This window comes from Bos javanicus, chromosome 20 (genome assembly GCF_032452875.1).
Source record: "Bos javanicus breed banteng chromosome 20, ARS-OSU_banteng_1.0, whole genome shotgun sequence".
Taxonomy (NCBI): Eukaryota; Metazoa; Chordata; class Mammalia; order Artiodactyla; family Bovidae; genus Bos; species Bos javanicus.
Window position 1 is genome coordinate 66,839,734 of NC_083887.1, and position 22,508 is coordinate 66,862,241.

The following is a 22,508-nucleotide window of genomic DNA, read 5'->3' on the forward strand; positions in this document are numbered from 1 at the left end:
GACCACATTTGTTTGGCAAATTGTTCTTAATTAACAAATGTGTAAAGTATAAAAGGATGGGGTGACTTTTCAGTTAGTTGTTTCAGGAAAGCGTTCAGGAAAAAGGTAATATTTGTTTGGAATCTTGAAGAATGTGGGAAAAAGAACTATGTAGAGCAGGGGTGAAGAGTTGTTTCAGGCAAAGAAAAAACAGCATGTGCGTGACGTTTCTAAAAGTTTACTTATTTTTTAATTGGAGGATAATTGCTTTACGATATTGTGTTGGTTTCTGCATACATTAACATGAATCAACCACAGGTATACATATGTCCCCTCCCTCTTGAACCTCTTTCCCACCTCCCACTCTACCCCACCCCTCTAAGCTGTCACTGGGTTTGAGCTCCCAGCATCATATAGCAAATTCTCTCTGGCTCTCTGTTTTACATATGGTAATGTATATATTTCAGTGCTACTCTCTCAATTCTTATAGAAGAATTTGCTTGACAAAATCTTACTCTTTAAAAAAAAATAGCTCTGCTAATTCTATGGTTCACTTTCACTTTCATTTCTTTGGGGGAACTAGAAATGGAATGGCTAGATCTATGAGAGTGCTTAACTCAAGTGTTTTTCAAGTGTTTTTGCATCTCTCCTAATGAACAATGATGTTGAACAACTTTGCTGGTGCTTACTTGCCATCAACGGATCTTCCTTAGAGAAGTACCTAATCAAACAGATGTGCACATCTTTCTCCGCTTTTTGTGAGTTTGTATATATGTTTATTGCTGAGGTCTGGATGTTTGTGTCTCCCCTAAAAATCTCATGTGTAGAAATCCAGAAGCCAAAGGTGATGGTATTAGTAGGTGGAGATTTTCCGTGTACTTATGGTCATAAGGGTGGATTCTGTTTTGTTGAAGGTTATAAACATTTTCCTCTATCGTTTTCTCTAGAAGATTTCATGCTTTCGTGGGTGCATGCTAGGTAGCTAAGTTGTGTCCAACTCTGTGATCCCATGGACTTTAGCCTGCTTGGCTCCTCTGTGCATGGGATTTCCCAAGCAAGAAGACTGGAGTGCGTAGATATTTCCTCCTCCAGGGGATCTTCCCAACCCAGGGATCAAACCCACTTTTTCTGCATCTATCTCCTGAATTGGCAGGGGGATTCTTTACCACTGGGCCACCTGGGCAGCCCAAGTTTTACGTTTTACGCTTAAGTCTATGGTGCAAGGTGTACTTTGAATTTCTTTTTTGTTTTTTTACCATATAAATATCCAATAAGCCACCACTATTGGTAAAAAAAAAAAAGACTACTCTTAATCCATTGAATTGCCTTTGTAATATTTTCAAACCAATTGTATGTATGTTTGTGCATGTGTGTGCGTGTGTATGTGTGTGTGTGTGTATAATTTTAAGCTAAATAAAAGACCAAATATTAAAAAAAAACAAGTAAGATCATGGCATCCAGCCCCATTACTACATGGCAAATACAAGGGGAAAATGTGGAAGTAGTGACAGATTTCCTCTTCTTGGGCTCCAAAATCACTGCAGACCCTGACTGCAGCCAAGAAAGCAATGACAAATGTAGACAGTGTGTTGAAAAGTAGACGCAGTACTCTGCCAACAAAGGTGCATTATCAGTTCACTTCAGTTGCTCAGTCGTGTCTAACTCTTTGTGACTCCATGGACTGCAGCACGCCAGGCCTCCCTGTCCATCACCAACTCCTGGAGCTTGCTCAAATCACATGCATCCAGTCAGGTGATGCCATCCAACCATCTCATCCTCTGCCGTCCCCTTCTCCTCTCACCTTCAATCTTTCCCAGCATTAGGGTCTTTTCCAATAAGTCAGCCCTTCGCGTGAGGTGGCCAAAGTATTGGAGCTTCAGCTTCATCATCAGTCTTTCCAATTAACACCCAGGACTGATCTCCTTTAGGATGGACTGGTTGGATTTCCTTACTGTCCAAGGGACTCTCAAGAGTCTTCTCCAACACCACAGTTTAAAAGCATCAATTCTTCAGCACTCAGCTTTCTTTATAGTCCAACTCTCACATCCATACATGACCACTGGAAAAACCATAGCTTTGACTAGATGGACCATTGTTGGCAAAGTAACGTCTCTGCTTTTTAGTATGCTGTCTAGGTCGGTCTTAGCTTTTCTTCCAAGGAGAAAGGGTCTTTTTAGGTCTGTATAGTCAGGGCTATGGTCTTCCCAGTGGTCTGTAAAGAAGGCAGAATGCCAAGGAATTGATGCTTTTGAACTGTGGTGCTGGAGAAGACTCCTGAAATTCCCCTGGACAGCAAGGAGATCAAACCAGTCAATCTTTAGGGAGATCAACCCTGAATATTCACTGGAAGGACTGATGCTGTAGCTGAAGCTCCAGTATTTTGGTCATCTGTTCAAGAGATGACTCATTGGAAAAGACCCTGATGCTGGGAAAGATCAAGCACAGAAGGAGAAGAGGGTGCCAGAAGATAAGATGGCTAGATGACATCACCGATGCAATAAGCAGGAACTTGGGCAAACTCTAGGAGATGGTGAAGGACAGGGAGGCCTGGCATGCTGCATCAGGTCGGACTGGGTGACTGAATGACAACAATACATACATACACACATGTACATATATAGGGGTCTATTTCTTCTATTTTATTCCATCTATTTGTCTCTATAATACTACACTCTCTTAGTATCCATAGCTTTATAAAAACTCATGAAACAAGATAATATTAATTCTCGAGATTTGCTTTTCTCCTTCACTATTTTCTCTCCTTTTAGCCATTTGTATTTCCATAGGAGTTTTAGAATCAATTCATCAATTTCTACCAAAAAAGTGTCAGCTAGGATTTTGATTGGGATTCCTTCGGTTCACTTTCAGGCAAACTGGCATCTTAGCAAGACTGAGTTTTCTGACCTTGTACAGGGTATGGCTCTGTGTTTGTTTAGTTCTCCTCCAGCTTCTCTCGGCAGTATTTTGTTACTTTCAGTGCTCAGGTCTTCCATATCCGTGGATAGATTTATCCATAATTATTTAAATTTGTGGTACTATTGCCAATGGTATTGTTGCTTTAATTTTAATTTTCAATTATTTGCTGCAAATATGTAAAAGCATGGCTGATTTTAGTATATTGCTTTATATGCTTTAAACTCATTAAACTACTATTGGTTCCAGGAGGAATTTTTACCCTGTGGATTCATAACAGTGGATGCTTTTTTTCCTTGCCTGCTCGTACGGGCTAGAACCTCAGGTATAAAGTTAAATAGTGATGAGATACCCTTGTCTTGTTCATGATCTTTGCTGGGAATCATTCAGTCTTTTAAGCATGATGTTAGCTGTAGCTTTTCATGGGTGACTTTTACCGGTTTGAGGAGGTTCATCCTACTGTGTTGGGAGCTTTTCTTAGAGTGCTGGATTTTGTTAAGCGTTTTCCTGTATCTATTTAGATAATCATATGATTGCATCCTCATTTTTAGCTTGTTAATACAATGAATTACATTAATTAATTTTCAAATGTCAAGCCAACTTTGCATTCTTCATATAAACTTAGCCTAGTCATGATGAATTTTTAATACGTAGTTTGGATTCCATTTGCTAAATTTCTGTTAAGAATTTTGCATCTGTGTTCAGGAGTGATTACTGTCCTGTAGTTTTCTTGTAATGTCTTTGTCTGGTTTTGGTATCAGGGTAATGTTGGCCTCAGAAAATGAACTGGAAACCATCCTTTCATTTTCAATTTCTGGAACAGTTTATATGGAATTAGTATGCTTTCTTTCTTACATTTTTGGTGGAATTCACCAATAAAACCATTCATTCAGGCCTAGAATTTTCCTTGTCGAAAAGTTTATAATAAATGAAAAAATACAATGGATATATAGAGCTATTCAGACTATGTATTTTTTTCCTTGATGAGCTTTGATAGGTTGTGTTTTCCAAGGAATTTGTCCATTTCATCTGTTTTAAAATGTACTGACATAAAGTCATTCATTTACTCCCGTATTATCCTTGTAACATCCGTGGAACCAGTATGATACTGCCTCTTTCACTTTTGGTATTAGTAAAATGTATCTTCACTTACTCTTTAATCGGTCTGGCTATTGGTTTATCACTTTTACTGCTATTTTCAAAGAACTAGCTATTAATTTCATTGATTTTATCTTTTTTAGAGCTTTCTATTTCCTAGATTTTTGTTCTGATCTTGGTTATTTCATTTCTTTTACTTTGAACTTCATTTACCCTTCTTTTTCTAGTTTCTCTAGTTAGAGACTTAGGGCATTTATTGGAGATTTTTCTCCATAATATTAACATATAGAGCTAATAACCCATCTTCCAAGTACTGCTCTTGCAGCATTCCGCAAGTTTTATTATATAATGTTTTATTTTAATCTTGTTCAAAATGTTATACAATTCTTTTTTCTGATGTTTCATTTGATGCATTCACTTTCCAAATATCCATAAATCCTCCAGAGATCTGTCTGGTTTTGGTTTCTAATCTAATTCACTGTACTCCGAGAATCTATTTTGTAGAAATTTAATTTTTTAAAATTGACTGATACTTGCTTTATGGTATTGGATATAATCTATGTTGTTAAAAATTCTGTGGGTACTTGAAAAGATCATGTATTCTGCTGTTTATTGGATGGGTTTTTCCATAAATGTCATTGAGGTCAAGTTGGTTGATAATCTTGTTTAAATATTTTATACCCTAACTGATTATCTGTCAATTTTATCAATTATTGAGAAAGAGATTGCAATGTTTGAGTATAATACTGGATTTCTCTTTTTCTTCTGCTTTTTGATAAAGTGCCATTTCCTGGTTCATTGGCATGCCTGATAATCCTTCAGATTTTGATTTTGAATCCTACCTTGCAGGTTCCTGGATATTTTTGCATTCCTATAAGTGTTCTTGAGCTTTGTTCTGAGGCCACAGTTAAGCCACCTGCAAACAGCGTGATCCTTTTGGGTCTTGCTCTTAAGATGTGTCGGGTGGGGCTGGGCCCGCGCTCAGCTCGCAGAGGCGAGAGTGCACCGAATGCCCTGCCCAGGGTGCTTTTCCATCGTGGGGATGTCCATCCTGGCTGGTGGGAACAGGCACTATCCTGGCCCCTTCTGGGTACTGGGCACTCCTTCTGGGTGGTTCTTTCCTCAGACACATGAGTTTGTCCATGCATAGCCCAGTATTTTGATCCCTGGGTCAGGAATAACCTCTGGAGAAGGGAATGGCTACACACTCCAGTATTTTTGCCTGGGGAATCCCATGGACAGAGGATCCTGGAGGGCTACCGTGCATGGGGTCACAAAGAGTTGGACATGACTGAGCAACTAACACTTTCTCTTTTTTCTGCAGGTCTTTGCACACAGCTCTGCCCCTTTCTGTCATGTACTCTGATGGCCTTGATCTCCAGGCTCTGGGTTCCGCTTGTCACTTCAGGAAGTTGGCTCTGCTCCCCCTGTTTCTCCCCCAGGTAATGAACGGTGGCTGTTGCAAGTCTCTCTTCACTCCTTTCCTCCTTACCAAGGATCGCTGACTTCTAGTGTCTTGAAAATCATCATTTTCCTACATTCTGTCCGCTTTTCATCGTTTCCAGGGAAAGGGTGTTTTCAGCCCCTGTGATTGATTCCACGTTGGACAGAAGCAGAGGTGAGCATCTGTGTCCTCATAGGGGTGTGGATGTAAGTGTCTGCAGGTCCACTGGGCCTCCGGTTTGTCCACTGAGCGCTGCTAGGGAATCACTGGACAATCCTGCTCTTTGGACAAGCAGCCACTGAGATACAACTGCTCTCTGTCTGTCTATATTAGAAGCCAATTGTTTTATTTTGCAAAGGATAGTTAAGAGAAATTAGGCAGAGTATAAATGTGGTTTATACCAACATGATTTTTAAGTCTACTTGTTCTGGCTCCTTTAAGCTGCAAAGCATGGCAGTAAAGCCAGGAACTGAGTGAGGTGTCTGTGCCAACATTTCCTCTTTGGAGACCCATCCGTCAGCAGTGACATGCAGACAGATCCAGGGCTCGATTAGAGCTCTGTTACTGAACATCAGGGATGGCTACTTCCTTTCTAATTACAATTTAATACAAAGAGGTGTTCTTAAATTTCCTTTTCACAGCCCAGTGGCTCATCTTGTTGACCCACCCTGGGCCCCACATCTGACTTTGAAAGCGTGTCTGTGGATAGACTCAGACTGAGGGCTTTTGCACATATTGGTGCCCTTATTCAGATCTCCTGACTGATAAATCCACTGGAAATGAAACAAGAGGACTCACTGGCACCCTTCAATATTCCAGCTGGTACTTTGCCTGCATTTGTACTCTGAGACATGGAGAGCGGGGGGTTCTGTTTTTAAATCTGATTGGACGCAGGGAGGTGGACATGGCATTTGTTTAGCTTCTCCCGGGAGCCGTGCACAAACATTTCTCCACTTTATCATGCAGAGGTGACTTGCCTTGGTGCACAAACATTTCTCCACTTTATCCTACAGAGATGACTTGCCTTGATGCAAAACCTTTTCTTTATTATTCATAATTTTCAAAGATCAGGATGACAGACTCCAGGATTCATTTTCACTCAACACTCTCCCCTGGACTGAATATAAACTCTCCACAACTACAAAACTAAGATGTTATTTTTTTTTCTTCATTATTTAGAACTGGTCTTTGAATGCAAGTATCAACTATGTTAATATAATTCTTCTTCTACCAAAATTATTTACCACAACTTGTCAGAAGCAGTAATAAGTCCATTGCCTCTGCTAATTTCCTCTTAATAAATTCATGTGAGAACATTAATAACAGGAGTGTCCAATTTAATCTTCATCTCCTAGAATTTTTAATGCTTGTCTTCCTATCTTCAGACCCCATTTTTCACCAAGTAGTTAGCTTTATTTGTTGTCATCTTCTGCCCTCACGTTGGATGGATGAAACCTCTATCATGGAAAATGACCTTCAATAAATATGGTTTCTCATTTCCCATCCTCTAATAGTTTAATAGAAAGTGTCTTCTGTGCTGATATTAAATGTGCATAGTTGGACTGAGAGAGCAAAAGAATTTTAGAAGATGGTTGAAGGTTTTAAACATTGAGATGTAATTACTATAAAATAATAAGATACTCAGATTTTAAGTGTTCTGCTTGGTGAATAATAACAAATCTATACACCTGTGTCACCACACCCAAAACAAGACATAAAATAGTTTGATCCTCCCAGAAAATTCCACTATATTCCTTTTCAGGCAACCCCCTGACTCACTGTGGCCCCATAACCACAATGTGTTCTTATGACCATATTTTAGTTTCAACTCTGTATGGCCATTGGCATACTGATGCCAATTCAGTCCCTCCTGTCTTTCCACTGACCCTACCTAGGGCTGCTCTGTGTAGTAAATCCTTTCTCTGTCATCAGGGCTTGTTAATGTTGTTCAATAGTTAAGTCATGTCCAACCCTTTGTAAACCTATGGAAGGCGTCCCTGTCCTTCACCATCTTCTGGAGCTTGCTCAAACTCATGTGTATTGAGTCGGTGATGCCATCCAGCCATTTCATTCTCTGATGCCCTCTTCTCCTGCCCTCAATCTTTCCCAGCATCAGGGTCTTTTCCAGTGAGTTGACTCTTCCCATCAGGTGGCCAAAGTATTGGACTTTCGGCTTCAGCATCAATCCTTCCAGTGAATAGTCAGGGTTGATTTCCTTTAGGATTGACTGGTTTGACCTCCTTGCTGTCCAAGGGACTGTCAAGAGGCTTCTCTAGCACTGTAATTCAAAAGCATCTCTGGTATACATGTATACCTGTGATGGATTCATTTTGATATTTGGCAAAACTAATACAATTATGTAAAGTTTAAAAATAAAATAAAATTTAAAAAAAAAAAAAAAAAAAAAAAGCATCTCTGTCTTCAAGGGCTTTGTTAATAGATATTGCTTAATGATCCTTAGGTCCAGGTGGCCTCCATGCTCTGTTAGTCCCCAGACATTATGAATGCCTGGCATTCAGCAGACTTGTTGCTCATTCATAAACCTTGGCTTGGGAGTGCACATCCTGTGTCCAAGCACGCACCCCCAGACCCTAGATTAACTATCAAGTTGTCCCACTGGTCCCCCGGCAGGGCAAGTGCAGCTGCAAATCCTTACAGAGTGCTGTTCACCCGATCCTACATCGTGAGTAAGTTGTTGTTTAGTTGCTAAGCTGCATCCAACTGTTTTGCAATCCCATGGGCTGCAGCCCACCAGGCTCCTCTGTCCATGGATTTCCCAGGCAAGAATACTGGGAATGGGTTGCCATTCCCTTCTCCAGGGGATCTTCCTGAATGGGGGATGTAACCCATGTCTCCTGCATTGGCAGGTGGATTCTTTACCACTGAGCCACCAGGGAAGCCCATGTAAGTTACCTGATAACAAGCTGATCCACTATTGCATTTAGCTGCCTGCCTCATTTTTGGTCTCAAGATATCTTCTCAGTTCAGTGGAGCTTCTTCCAACAAACAGTATTAGCATTTCATGCAAGCAAATGATGCAGGATATACTGTTTTATAAGATTTATCAATGTTGTTGCATGTTTAAGTAGTTTGTTCTTTTTTATCATTGCACCTCCATTTTATGAGTACAGCACAACTGTTTTCTGTGAATGGACATATGAATTTTTTCAAGTTTTTTGTAGTTATCCACTGTCTTAGACTATCTTTCACTGGCGTTGGTTTTCATTTTCCTTGGGTCGCTACACTGGAGTGGAATTATCAGTCCCTTATCTTGCTCGTGAATCTCCAATTCAGACCACATTTCATGGGTAGCTCGTCTCTGCTCCATGCAAGGTCAACTGGAGCATCTTGAACCCTGGAGTGCCCTGCATCTGAGTCTATCAGGAGGCTCCCTGACTTTCTACCTGGTGATTGGTGACCTGGTGGTCAGGGCCTCCTCTGGGGCTGACACACACAATGCCTACATGTGGTCTCCTTTTGAGGGCAGTTGGCTTCTTTGAAGCATGGTAGCTGGCTCCAAGAAGAGGTGCTCCAGGAGGACAAAGCAGAGAACCATGACATTTTTATTACCTACTCAGAAGTTATAGAATCTGCCTGCAATGCAGAAGACCAGGTTCAATCCCTGAGTTGAGAAGATCCCTTGGAGGAGGGCATGGCAACTATTCCAGTATTCTTGCCTGGCAAGTCCCATGGACAGAGGAGCCTGATGGGCTACAATCCATAGGGTTGCAGAGAGTCTGACACAGTTGAAGTGACTAAGCACACAAACATGCGGTAGATAAAGGATTATAATACATTTTACTACTTTCCACTCAATAGAAAGCCATGGGGCTATTGAAAACAATATTTTATAAGATTAATTTATGATATGGAGACAGAATCAATAGTCTTAGCAACACAAGCTGACCAATTCAATATATGTAGTATAATCTCAATTTCTTTTCAGATTTAAAAATCCATAAAAAGAACATGAGCATTTAATACTTGGTAATCAGATTATTACAATTGTAAAAAGATGTGTTCTTTGTGACTTAGTCTGAGATCGAGTTCCACATACTGGCTGTGCAATCATACTGCTGTGTCAGTTGCTCAGTCATGTCCGACTCCTTGTGACCCCATGTACTGGGGCCCACCAGACTCCTCCATCCATGGAATTCTCCAGGCAAGAATACTGGAGTGGGTTGCCATTTTCTTCTCCAGGGGATCTCCCCAACCTAGGGTTTGCATTGCAGGTGAAGTCTTAACCATCTGAGCCACGGGAAGCCATCATATTATGGGTGTGTCAATAATGATGGTTTCTAATCCTCATTTACTTGTCTCTATAATATCCTTAATATAATTTTACCTATTTCATGAGGCTTGGGGAAAAACAAAGTATACAAAGTATTTGGTTCCCAGATTGTAGTGAGTACTTAACCAAATGTCGAACAGTTTTAACTATTATTACAAGGCTTTTTTCTGTAATTCACAAATTTCCTAAAACCTATGCATCATCTTTATGAGTATTGAAAGTGCTCTGTAGAAAGGATTTCTCTAATGCTAGTTCCTGTACCTTGTGTTTGAGATTCTCTAGCTCTTTGCTTGCAGAGTAGGAGGATGTGAAGCAGGAGCAGAGCTCAGCCAATTACAGTTGGATGGATCTTAGCTGTGTTTTAACTCAAGTCCTGGGTGTACATGTGAGACACTGGGGAACCAGTCACACAGTTAGCCTGCGAGCAGTGGCAGCTTGGGGAGAAGTCAGCCTGTACACACCATCTGCATTCCTCGGGTAACAAGACCCAGCAGCTATTTCTGGGAAGTGAAGACAGCACAGTCAATGAAACCTCTTAGAGTGACTCTCCTAGGTTGATACGGGGACATTTTTACACGAGCAAGTCATCTCCATGAGCTCTCCAGGTCGAGTGTCCTCTATATGGATATTCTAGTAACCTTGCATGAGTTTTTATCTGACTTTTAAAATTCTTCCATGTGTAATGGTACCCATGTACTCTGTATTGTATAAAAAGGACATAGTGCTAACCCTTCCTGTTTATCTTGTAATTAGAGCTAAGAGACTTGATGGACATGAGTTTGAGTGAACTCCAGGAGTTGGTGATGGACCGGGAGGCCTGGTGTGCTGTGATTCATGGAGTCGCAAAGAGTCGGACACGACTGAACAACTGAACTGAACTGAACTGAAGAGATCATGAATGTGTGGATCACATTTACCTCTTAGCTTCTACAAATACAACTTTTAATGATTATTTTTAAAAATAAAATTGCAAACAGAAAATGAGTCTCCTATTACATATGTGAAGATACTGTATTTACGTTTCCACTGGAAATACAATTATAGAGGTGGAATTTGAAAAGCAAGAATAAATGAGCAAGGAATATGCACATTGTTTATTGATTATCATTTTTCTAACTCAAAAGCAACGATGACAAAACGCATTTAAAACATCTTCCCCTGTGTACTCTCAGGCTCCACATGAGTATTGGGAATGACGCTCAATCCACTTTTCAGCAAAAATCAGAACATGCTAGAGTTGCTTCTTGTCTCCAGAGAATAGCACCGCGCTACAGATTCTTCTTCGTGCACACACATTTCAACTTACTCCTGCTTCACCATTTGCTTTTATTTTCCTTAATCCACTGAGTTCAAAAAGCCACCCTGAAGTAAAGATATTCTATATGGACCTGTGTACACAGCGGGGGAACAAGAGGGTGGGACGCATTGAGAGAGGAGCATTGAAATATGTCCATCGCCATGTGTAAGATGGACAGCTGGTGGGAAGCTGCTGTAACACAGGGAGCTCAGCCCCGTGCTCTGTAACAGCCTAGAGCGGTGGGGTGGGGTAGGGGGCGGCAGGGGAGTTCCAGACGGAGGGGACACATGCATACTTATGGCTGATTCATGTTGCTGCTGCTGCTAAGTCACTTCAGTCGTGTCCAACTCTGTGTGACCTGAGACGGCAGCCCACCAGGCTCCCCGTCCCTGGGATTCTCCGGGCAAGAACACTGGAGTGGGTTGCCATTTTCTTCTCCAATGCATGAATGTGAAAAGTGAAAGTGAAGTCATTCAGTCATGTCCGACCCTCAGAGACCCCATGGACTGCAGCCCACCAGGCTCCTCCGTTCATGGGATTTTCCAGGCAAGAGTACTGGAGTGGGGTGCCATTGCCTTCTCTGGGCTGATTCATGTTACTGTGTGGCAAAAACCAACACAACATTGTAAAGCAATTATCCTCCAATTAAAATATATATTTGAAAATAAAAATAAGCGAATAAAATAGGAATAAAAATGATCAATAGTCTGAATGGACAGCAAAAAACCAAAACCTAAAAAACCAGCTTGTGAGTTTGCTCCTCTGAATTTTAATGGCTGCTGCTGCTGCTGCTGCTGCTGCTGCTAAGTCGCTTCAGTCGTGCCCGACTCTGTGCGACCCCATGGACTGCAGCCCACCAGGCTTCTCTGTCCATGGGATTCTCCAGGCAAGAACACTGGAGTGGGTTGCCATTTCCTTCTCCAATGCATGAAAGTGGAAAATGAAAGTGAAGTCACTCAGTCGTGTTTGACTCTTAGCCACCCCATGGACTGCAGCCTACCAGGCTCCTCCATCCATGGGATTTTCCAGGCAACAGTACTGGAGTGGGGTGCCATTGCCTTCTCCCATTTTAATGGCTACTAGTTATTAAAGCTAGTGATTACTAGTACTAGCTTAAAGTACAATTACTCCTTGTTGCTATTATCTTGGTTTGTCCTCATTTATTTATTAGCTCTTCTAGAAGTTTTCAAGGAATTGGTTACAATTTAAAAAACTTGTTAAGCTAGCAATTAAACTTTTCTACATAAAATGTACTTATCTTCAAAAAAGTTTCAAAGATTACTTATTTTGATTTGCGTCATATTATAAATCTCTTTCCGTGGACAGGTTGCAGCTAATCTTTCTCAGACATCTGCCTGTTACCTTAGCATGTGCTCATCTATCTGCAGCGTCCCTTTAGTGATATTTGTTCTACTTTTTCCATTTGAAGTAAAATATATGAATGTGGATTTCACTAAATGTGGCTTTCTTCACCCAAAAGTCAAATCCCCTCTAGTTACGCCAACTTTCTAATTTCTTTCTAGTGCCTTCAAAAATGTTTATCCTATTTCATACAAAGTTTGTAAGTATTATCAGTTGGAGAGTTCATACAGTACAAAAAATTCCTCTGAGATGGAATTCTAAGAGGATGTTAAGAGGTGTAGCTTCTTAACATATTTTCTATTATATAATATTTCTGCATTTAAAGTGTAGCAATTGTATTGATAGAGGAAATGCAGTCAATTCTCATTACACTCAGTAGTCCTGTTCTATAAAGTGGCCATAAATACTGAGCTAGTGAGCACTGAACATCATTCCAAGGGGAAAAACAGAGCTAGGTTCCTCTGAGCCTACTTTTTCATCAGTCAATCAATACATACTTTGTGTTTCTGTTAAAGATGTCTTGTTTGATAGGTAATGTTGATTCATTAACAGTAAAACACATCACAGCTTCTTTGTGCTTAGGAACACAGAGAAGTTCTGAATGATGCCTGAGTGTCATTTTAAACATCTTAAACAGTTAATCACCAACAAAAAGCACCAAAAAATGCAGAAATATGACACGAAATGGATCACAAAAAGGAAGCTTGTTGACAGAAGAGCTAAAACAAGAAGGTGAATATTGTCTTGTTCGACCATGAAAGTAATACAAGTATTGATTTGGGGGTTATCAATAGATTATCTCTGTGTGTGTGTGTGTGTGTGTGTGTGTGTGTGTGTGTGTGTGGTGTGTGCCTGCTCGGTCATGTCTCACTCTTTCTGACCTCCTGGACCGTAGCTTATCAGGCTCCTTTGTCCAAGGAATTTTCAGGCAAGAATACGGGAGTAGATTGCTATTTCCTGCTCCAGGGGATCTCCTGGGCCCAGGGATGAAACTCGGGTCTCCTGCATCTCCTGCATTGGCAGGCAGATCCTTTACCACTGTGCCACCTGGGAAGTCATAAATAAATTTTAGTGAGTTCAAGTTTTTCCAGTCAATTTTTATTTCATGGTTTATACCACGGAGCTGTTACAGCCATGTTCAAATTCACTATTTTTTTTACAATATCTAATTTTTTGTTAATACTATCCAGTGAAATTTTTCCAAGAAAGGAAAAGATTTTTTGAGTACTTGGAACTTGCCATACATATAACATGATTTCGTCTCTATAAGTTACATGAGGTTCCTATTTATCTCTGTTTTTCATAGTCATGTTTTCTGACCTTATTATAAATGCTATTTTAAAGTTTTTGTGTGATAATTTATAACTTCTCTCATTTCTAGGTCGGTTTCAATCTTTTTTTTTCCCCTTGGTAATGGATATAACACAGATTTCTACCTCTACTGGTTTAGTAATTTTTGGTTGGATTCCAGACATTGTCTACTTCTGATTTTGAGTTGCAAAGATTTTGTATTGTTTGAAAGCATTCTGAACTTGGGCAGGTACTTATACAACTTGTGTGTCAGCTTGGACACTTTGCAGCTTGGCTTTAGGCACTTTTGGGGGCGTATGTAGAAGAGCCTTTACTCCAGGGGTATTTTATCCCACTTCTGTTTAGGTGACCTTCTTAAAACCCTCAATGACTTTCTGGGATCTCTACCTAATGCCCGTGTATTCAGCAAGATGCCTCCACACTGGCCGGTGGGAGCGGAAATGACTCTCGCCTTCGTGTGGGGAGTTTTCAGCTCACCTGCTAGTTGTTCTGAATTTGTTAGCAGTTCTCGTCCCAGCCTCATGGAGCTCCATCTCTTGCAAAAGAATTCAGCCGGAGACTCAGGGGGCACTTTTTCCCTTCACTCTGGTACTTCATCCTGTAAATTCCAGCCACTTCTGCCTCCTTCAGGTACAATCATTGTCTCTTTAAACTCGGCTTGAGTTTTCCCTCCTTGAATCAAAGTCTAGAAGTGACCTAGAGGCAGAAAGTGATGGTAGGGGTCGCTTGTTTGCTTCTTCCTGTTACAGATCAGAAGTCTGTTCTGCTTGTTGCGACTTTTTAAAATGATTTCAACATTTTGTCTAGTTCTTACGTCTAGTTGCTTGTGGTGAGTGGGTACACCCCACACCGGTTATTTTCATGCGGGCTTAAACATACTCTCCTTAGTAAATTTTTTAACTCTTATTTCTCATCTTTAGATTTTATCCCACTTAGCACTGGTTTTTATTGTACAGTATAATGTAGTATTTACGTTTTAAAATAAATAAATGTGTGTATACATACTAATATGTATGGTGATGATGGTTTTGTTGATAAGTCGTATCTGACTCTTGTGATCCCATGGACTGTAGCCTGCCAGGCTCCTCAGTCTGTGGGATTCTCCAGGTAAGAATACTGGAGTGGGTTGCCATTTACTTCTCCAGAGTATCTTCCTGACCCAGGGATCAAACTCGGGTCTCCTGCATTGCAGGCAGATTCTCTTCTTTTTTTTTTTTTTTAAATAAATAAAACTCTTAATCTATTCTTATAATAGCGTTTTTATACATTATCAGATATCACATGGCTTCTCAAGGAAATTGGCCTGAAATAAACTTTGGGTATGAACATTAGAAATGACAGATCTTTCTTTCTTTTCTGTACATAGATACGATTTATACTGACTGAGCTATGAGGGAAGCCCTTCAAATATGTATACATATGTTTATATGTACACAAATATGTATACACATGTTTACATGTACACAAATAGCTATACATATGTTTTTATATGTTTGCATATGTTCATGTATAGGGCTTCCCATGTGGCGCTAGTGGTAAAGAACCCGCCTGCCAATGCAAGAGACATAAGGGAGGCGGGTTTGATCCCTGGGCTGGGAAGATCCTGTGGAGGAGGGTATAGCAACCCACTCCAGTATTCTTGCCTGGGGAATCCCATGGACAGAGAAGCCTGGTGGGCTATAGTCCATAATGTCACCAAGGGTTGGACATGACTGAAGTGACTTAGCTAGCATGCATGCACACATGTGTATGTATACTTATACACGTAAGTATGTACGAAAAGTCAAAGTGTAGTCACTCAGTCATGTCCACTCTGTGTGACCCCATTGGATAATTAGCTTTAGCCTTCCCCATACTCCTTACTAAGCATGCCAGCATTTCTGCAGCGACTTGCAAAACTTCCTTTGTCATATACCAGTTCTCTGAATCTATGTATGTGGGGCTGTTTCTATGCTCATAACCATGCTCTATTCATGTTTTTCTATCCCAGTGCTAGCATTACACTCTCAGGTCCTTTTATTTTATTTATTTATTTTTTTCATTCCTTGTTTCTCATTTTATTTCGTTTTCCATCCCTTGAGTACAACAGACTTTTGTATTGTACATCCCAAATGACTAGTAAGTATTATATCTTTTAAAAAAATTAATTTATTTATTTTACTTGGAGGCTAATTACTTTACAGGTCCTTTTATTTTATAAGACATCTTGATATCTGAGTCTTCCTAGCTATGATGTGTTATCTCTCTTCATTTACTTAGCTCTTATTTTATACCTTTTAATAATGCTTCATATTTTTACCCATAAAGTTATCTCACATCTTCTGTTCAATTTAATCTTCAATAATATAGCTGTTGTTTTGTAAAGGATCTTTTTATAATTAGATTTTCCACCTGTTTGTTGATGGTTATTGGAATACAATCCATTTGTTCCTACATTGATTTTACATCTAGCAACCTTTCGAGTTTTCTTATTAATTCCAATAATTTAGCTATAGGTTCTCTAGGGTTTTCTATGCACACAAACGTATCGACCATTCTACCGTTAATATTTACTTCTTTATTCTTGCTTAATAGGGTTATCTTGGACACCCAGAAAAAATGGAACAGAAGTAGTAAGAGTAGGCATGCCACTCTTGTTCCTGACATTAAAGAAAAGTGTTTTGTCATTTCACAATTAAATACTGGATTCATTGTAGTTTTTAGTAAATATCTCATTATAATAAAGAACATTTCTTTCTGGTTTTTAGAAAAGGTTACTCTTGAATATGTTTGAATTTAGATAATGCAATTACTGTGTGTCTTGAACTGATTGTTTTCAGCCTACATTTTGAATCCCAATAGTAGTTTTATAATGTTTATTGTTTTTGTGTTCAGGGTATAAAGCCACTGTGTTCCTGATGTATTTTTATTTTAGTGTATACTGGATTTAGCTTGCTACTGTAGTTAATATTTTTGTTTCTATGATCAGCAGTGAGATTAGTATATCATCCCTCTCTTATAATGTCCTTGTCTCTGCTCTGCAAACTCATGATTAGGTTTGAGACCAACATTTGTATTCCTAGTTCTTGAAACCATTTCTAAAAAGGTAGAATTTCTGTTCTCTGAATTCTGGTAGAATATTCCACTAAAACTGTTTGGGCCTGAGGAGCTCCTTGTTCTGTTGTGTTTGCTTTAGTTTTTTAGTAAAATTTTAAATACAAACAGTTTCTAGTTTCTGCACAGGTTGTTCTACTTCCTCTTGAGTCACTTTTAATATAATTATTTCCCCACACAGAACACTGTCTACTTAAGTTTTCTCTCAAATTTTTATTCTATACTGCATCTTGTAATTTATCATTAAAAAAACATTATGAATTTATGTTTTTTGAAACATTTTATTTTACCAGTTTCAGTAAAAGTTTTTCTAGGCCAGTAAATTTTTTTTTAAAAAAGAGTATCTTCTTGAGTTTTTGTTTCTTTTAAAAAAATGCATTTACTACTTGTTTTGTCAACTTCTGCTTGTATCTTGTAACACATTTTTCTTAGTTAATGCTTATCCTTTTGCTTTTTTGGTAACATTTTGAATTAATACTAATACCATGTATGTTCTTTTACTCTTCTTTGCTAATGTTAGTATAATTCTAAATATTCTCATGGTTCTTTTTATGAGAAGTGGTATATTATCATTCATTTTTATTTATTCTCAGTCTAGTTTTCATTATACTTTCCTCTCTGAATTATGAGTTGTACAGAAGTTTGCTTTGAAATTTCCCTACATGAATACTTTTTTTAAAGGAAATTAGAATTTGCTTGTACTTTGATCAGATGAAATAGTCTGTGGAATTTATGGTAATTTGTTTTATGGTCTAGGTAATATAATCAATATAAAGGCTTCAATATAAGTCAATGTTTTGGAGTGAAAAGTTGTGTGTATAATTTTGAAATCAGGATGTTCTATATCACAGCATTAAGCTATTCTATATCCTACTTCTATTCCATGTATTTATGTCTCAGTTACTAAAAGAGATTGTCTTAATAATCTCCCACAATAGTAATGCACGTTTCATTTTCCACTTGTAATTCTGTCAGTTAATTTCTTTATACGTCCTGTAGCTTTGAGACAGACACATGCATGTTGTATTTTATATGTGCATTTTCAGAAATTTCCTGCAGAAAGTGACCTATTGTCATTATGCTGCCTTTTTTTCTTTGTTGGTGTCTTAAAGTCTATTTAAAGTCTTAAAGTCTACTTTGTGTTAAAATTAACACAGTTTTTCTTTACTTAATAATTCCTCTGGGCTTCCATGGTGGCTCAGACTATAAAGAATCTGCCTGCAATGCAGGAGACTGGAGTTCAATCCCTGGGTTGGGAAGATCCCCTAGAGGAGGAAATGGCAACCCACTCCAGTGTTCTTGCCTGGAGAATCCCATGAACAGAGGAGCCTGGAGGGCTACAGTCCATGGGGTCACAAAGAGTCAGACATGACTGAATGACTAACACTTTCAATTTCGTATTTCTTTGGCTTGGTTAAACTTGGTTTAATATTTTCTATTCCTATGCTTCCAACTTCTCTGTTTTGCCTGATTCAAATCAGATAAGAATTTGTATAGATATTTCTCCAAATAAAATAGACAAAAACCTAATAAGCACATGAAAAAATACTTGAAACCACTAATCATTCAGTTCAGTTAAGTCGCTCAGTCGTGTCCGACTCTTTGCGACCCCATGAACTGCAGCATGCCAGGCCTCCCTGTCAGTCACCAACTCCTGGAGTTCACTCAAACTTAACGTCCATCGAGTCGGTGATACCATCCAGCCATCTCATCCTCTGTCGTCCCCTTTTTCTCCTGCCCCTAATCCCTCCCAGCATCAGAGTCTTTTCCAATGAGCCAACCCTTCGAATGAGGTGGCCAGAGTACTGGAGTTTCAGCTTTAGCATCATTCCTTCCAAAGAAATCCCAGGGCTGATCTCCTTCAGAATGGACTGGTTGGATCTCCTTGCAGTCCAAGGGACTCTCAAGAGTCTTCTCCAACACCACGGTTCAAAAGCATCAATTCTTCGGCGCTCAGCTTTCTTCACAGTCCAACTCTCGCATCCATACATGACCACTGGAAAAAACATAGCCTAGATGGACTTTTGTTGGCAAAGTAATGTCTCTGCTTTTGAATATGCTATCTAGGTTGGTCATGACTTTTCTTCCAAGGAGTAAGCGTCTTTAGGAAAACGCAAACCCAAACCATGATGACACCTTTAGGATGGCTACTATCTAAGCAACACAAAATAAAAGTTCTGGTGAGCATGTGAATAGTAGGTAGGCTAGTGCACTGTTGATGGGAACAGAAAATGATACAGTGGCTGCAGAAAACAGTATGGTATTTCCTACAAACAAAAGTTAGCCAGGCAGCCCAGCAACCCCACTCTGTTCACATGCCCAAAACAACAAAACTAAGGTCTCAAAGATTCATGTTGCTGTTTAGTCAGGGAATGGCTCTCTACTCCAGGATTCTTGCCTGGAGAACTCCATGGACAGAGGAGCCTGGCGGGCTACAGTCCATAGGGCGCAAAGAATGGACACAACTGAGTGAGTAAACTGCATTGGCAGGTGGGTTCTTTACCACTGAGACCTGGGAATACGTCTTTTTCACAGCAACACTATTCATAATAGCCAAAACATAAGCAATCCAAGGGGTCACCGATGAATAAATAATAAGCAAAATGTAATATATACAGTTGACCCCTGAGCAAACACAGGTTTGAATTCACTTATATGTGAATTTTTTTCACCAAATACATACTGCATTACCACACGACCTGCATGTAGTTGGTCGAATTCACAGGCACAGCCTCAGATACTGAGGGCTGGCTGTAAGAGATTTTCAATTGCATTGGGGTTGGACTCACAGGGGCTGTGGAGGGGAGGAATGGGAATTTATTGTTTCTTGGGTATACAGTTTCAGTTTTACAAGATAAAAAGAGTTCTAGAGATGGGTGGTGGTGACGGTTGTATATTATGAATGTGTTTAATACCACTGAGCTAAACACTTAAAATACTTAATATAGTAATTTTGCATTTTGTGTATTTTATCACAAAAAAAGCAGGGAAAATGTAATATTTCTCAAATTGATTCAATCACAGAAATCCCACAGGTCACCAGCTCTGCAAGCAGATCCATAATGACCATGGGAAAGTCTCTCAGGGTTTGGAAGTGGAGTTTGGAGGCAGACTCGATCTCCTGATTCTGAGAACAACCTCTCCTCAGGGCTCATAACTCACGTCTTTAGTTCTCTCTCAGTGACACTGATACACTCCATCCTCTGTTGGACTCGAGTGGTTTCCTCCCGGCTCACCCAGTAAACACACAGAGTCATGACTTCTTTCGGGTCAGCTACTTGCCCTTCAATCTTTCAATCCTTTCTGTCTCCCATGTCTGCTGCATTGACAGGCAGATTCTTTACCACCGAGCCACCAGGGAAGCCCCCCATCATGTCTGTAGGGAAGACAGTCCTTCCCAGAGTCCAGAGAGATGGTTTGGAGAAGTCAGTCCCTCCTCCAGAGGAGGACCTTCATCTCCTCTGCTCAGAGGCTCCACAAATAGACATTTGCACTGTGCTCCTGCACGACTAGGTCCCATCCCCCTGAAGAGCTCCTAAGGGCCCAGATGATCTTGCTTTGCTGACCTGGAATGCTGACTCTTTCCATTATTCTAAACTAAACACCTGGGTACTTGCTTGAGTAAAATTGTCTTGGATTTGCTGTATCCTTTGGTTTGCCGTATAAAGGACATCTTCCTGCATTGAGGGTAGATGGACATTCTTGACAAATGAAGCCTCGAAGGCTCCAGGCAGATCTGTTTGTCATTTCTTCCTCCTCACCTTCCTCCTCTTTATCTTCACACATTGTTGAGGGGAGGAGGAAGCTCTGAGGGAAGTCCCACAGCAAGTGAGGCCAAGGTTCTTCCTCAAAGGGACCTGAATATCCAGAAAGCTAAACAGGTAACAACCCAAGTGATAGGCGGAGTCTGGGGGAGAAATGCATCAGCTACTCACGTTTCCCCAAAGACAACGAAGGAGGAACAGACAATGGGTAAGTTTGGGAGACACTTAGAGCAATAGGGATGGAATTTAGAATAATTGTAATGACTCTCCAGGGTAGACTTGAACCTTCTGAAAGAATGATTTTTTTTTTTTTAAGAGGAGGACCTAGGTTCAGTGCCAACCCTATTAAGGAATCCCTGAAAAAGATGCAAATATACTCTGCAGATGAGAGAGAGACAACCCCAAGCAGATGATACACAGTGGCTTTCCATGTCAGAGGGCTTTCCAGGTGGCTCAGTGGTAAAGAACCCACCTGAAAATGCAGGAGTCATAGGTCCTATCCCTGGGTTGAGAACATCCCATGGACTAGGAAATGGCAACCCACTCCAGTATTCTTGTCTGGGAAATCCCATGGACAGAGGAGTCTGGTGGGGCTACAGTCCCTGGACTTGCAAAGAGTGAGACATGACTGAGCATGCGCACGCACACACACACACACACACACACACATTGTGTGTTGGAATCAAGTTACTTTAATTGCATAAAATAGAAGAGTCTGGCTCGGCTAACCAAGGGTCAGTTAGTAAAACAACTTAGAGCCAAGACTTGGATTTTATTAGATTTTAGAGGCAGTACTGAGACACACTGAAATCCCATCCAAATAAATCAACATCAAAATGAGGCCTGTTGAAGGTAATGCTTTCTGTCTTCTGCCATGTTGACTGAACTGCACGAATATTAGAAACAGGAAATGTTTCTAAAGCCACAATAGTAGCTGATAGGAGCTGAGAGTTGGGAAGAAAAACCAGCTGACCATAAAAATGGACACGGATGAAAGATGCTTAAAAACAAACAACCAGTCAAACAGAGCCAAGTGCTGTGAGCTAAGGACAGAAAGAGAGCATGCAAAGGCCCAAGGGTTTGGAAAGAAAACGCAGCTTTCTATGGAGACAACAAAGACTACAGGTCTCTGGCTCCAAGCCTGGAGCCTGTGGATGGACCCTGTAGCCCTGTCTTCGTTCACTCATTCACCTATTATTGAGCATGAAGCCTTGCACTGAGCTCTAAGATGCAGATATTTATCATGAAAATCAGCCCATCCTCTGTCAGTGTTCCCAGCGCAGAGGATTACCTGGACAGGTGAGTGGACAGGTACGCCAGTGTCTTCAGAGTCTCAGATGTCTTCAGGGCATACAACACCTAATGCAGGCTCCCAGGGAGCTTTTAGGACCAGCGCCTAACCAGGTCAGGAATCATGGTGGACTTCATGGCTTGTCTGGCTGTTAAGAACAAGTTACACCCCAGGCCTCCCTTCTTTGGAGTGGCTGATCGATGCCTGAGGTTTTTCCTTGCACTTGGGGCTCCGAGGCTGATATCCAAGAAGGTCACAATTTACTAATAGTAATGCCCAGGTCAGTACAAATGGTGTGAACTGACATTTTCTTCAGGATGTGTTTTGACAAATGAATATCATCAGAGAGAATGAGAATGAGGCCGTCGGGCCCTGAAGGGTGAGCACAGTGTGTTAAGAGAAAGAGCATGAACTCAAACACAGGCAGCAGGGGACTGCTGTTGCAATTAACAGGTTAATACTTGATCTTTAAGGAGTCTTGTGCCATCACCCGACAAACACGATGTCATGTCAACCTGGGGAATCTGGAAGGACTCTGGCTTCTCATTTCCTCTTGTGCTGAGATTTCTATTCACTAAGTGGACACGCCCAGCTCTGCAGGGTCTGTGATCCCTCCCTGGGATCTGAAGGCTGCTTCACACCCTGGAGCTGCTGCTTCTGCTGGT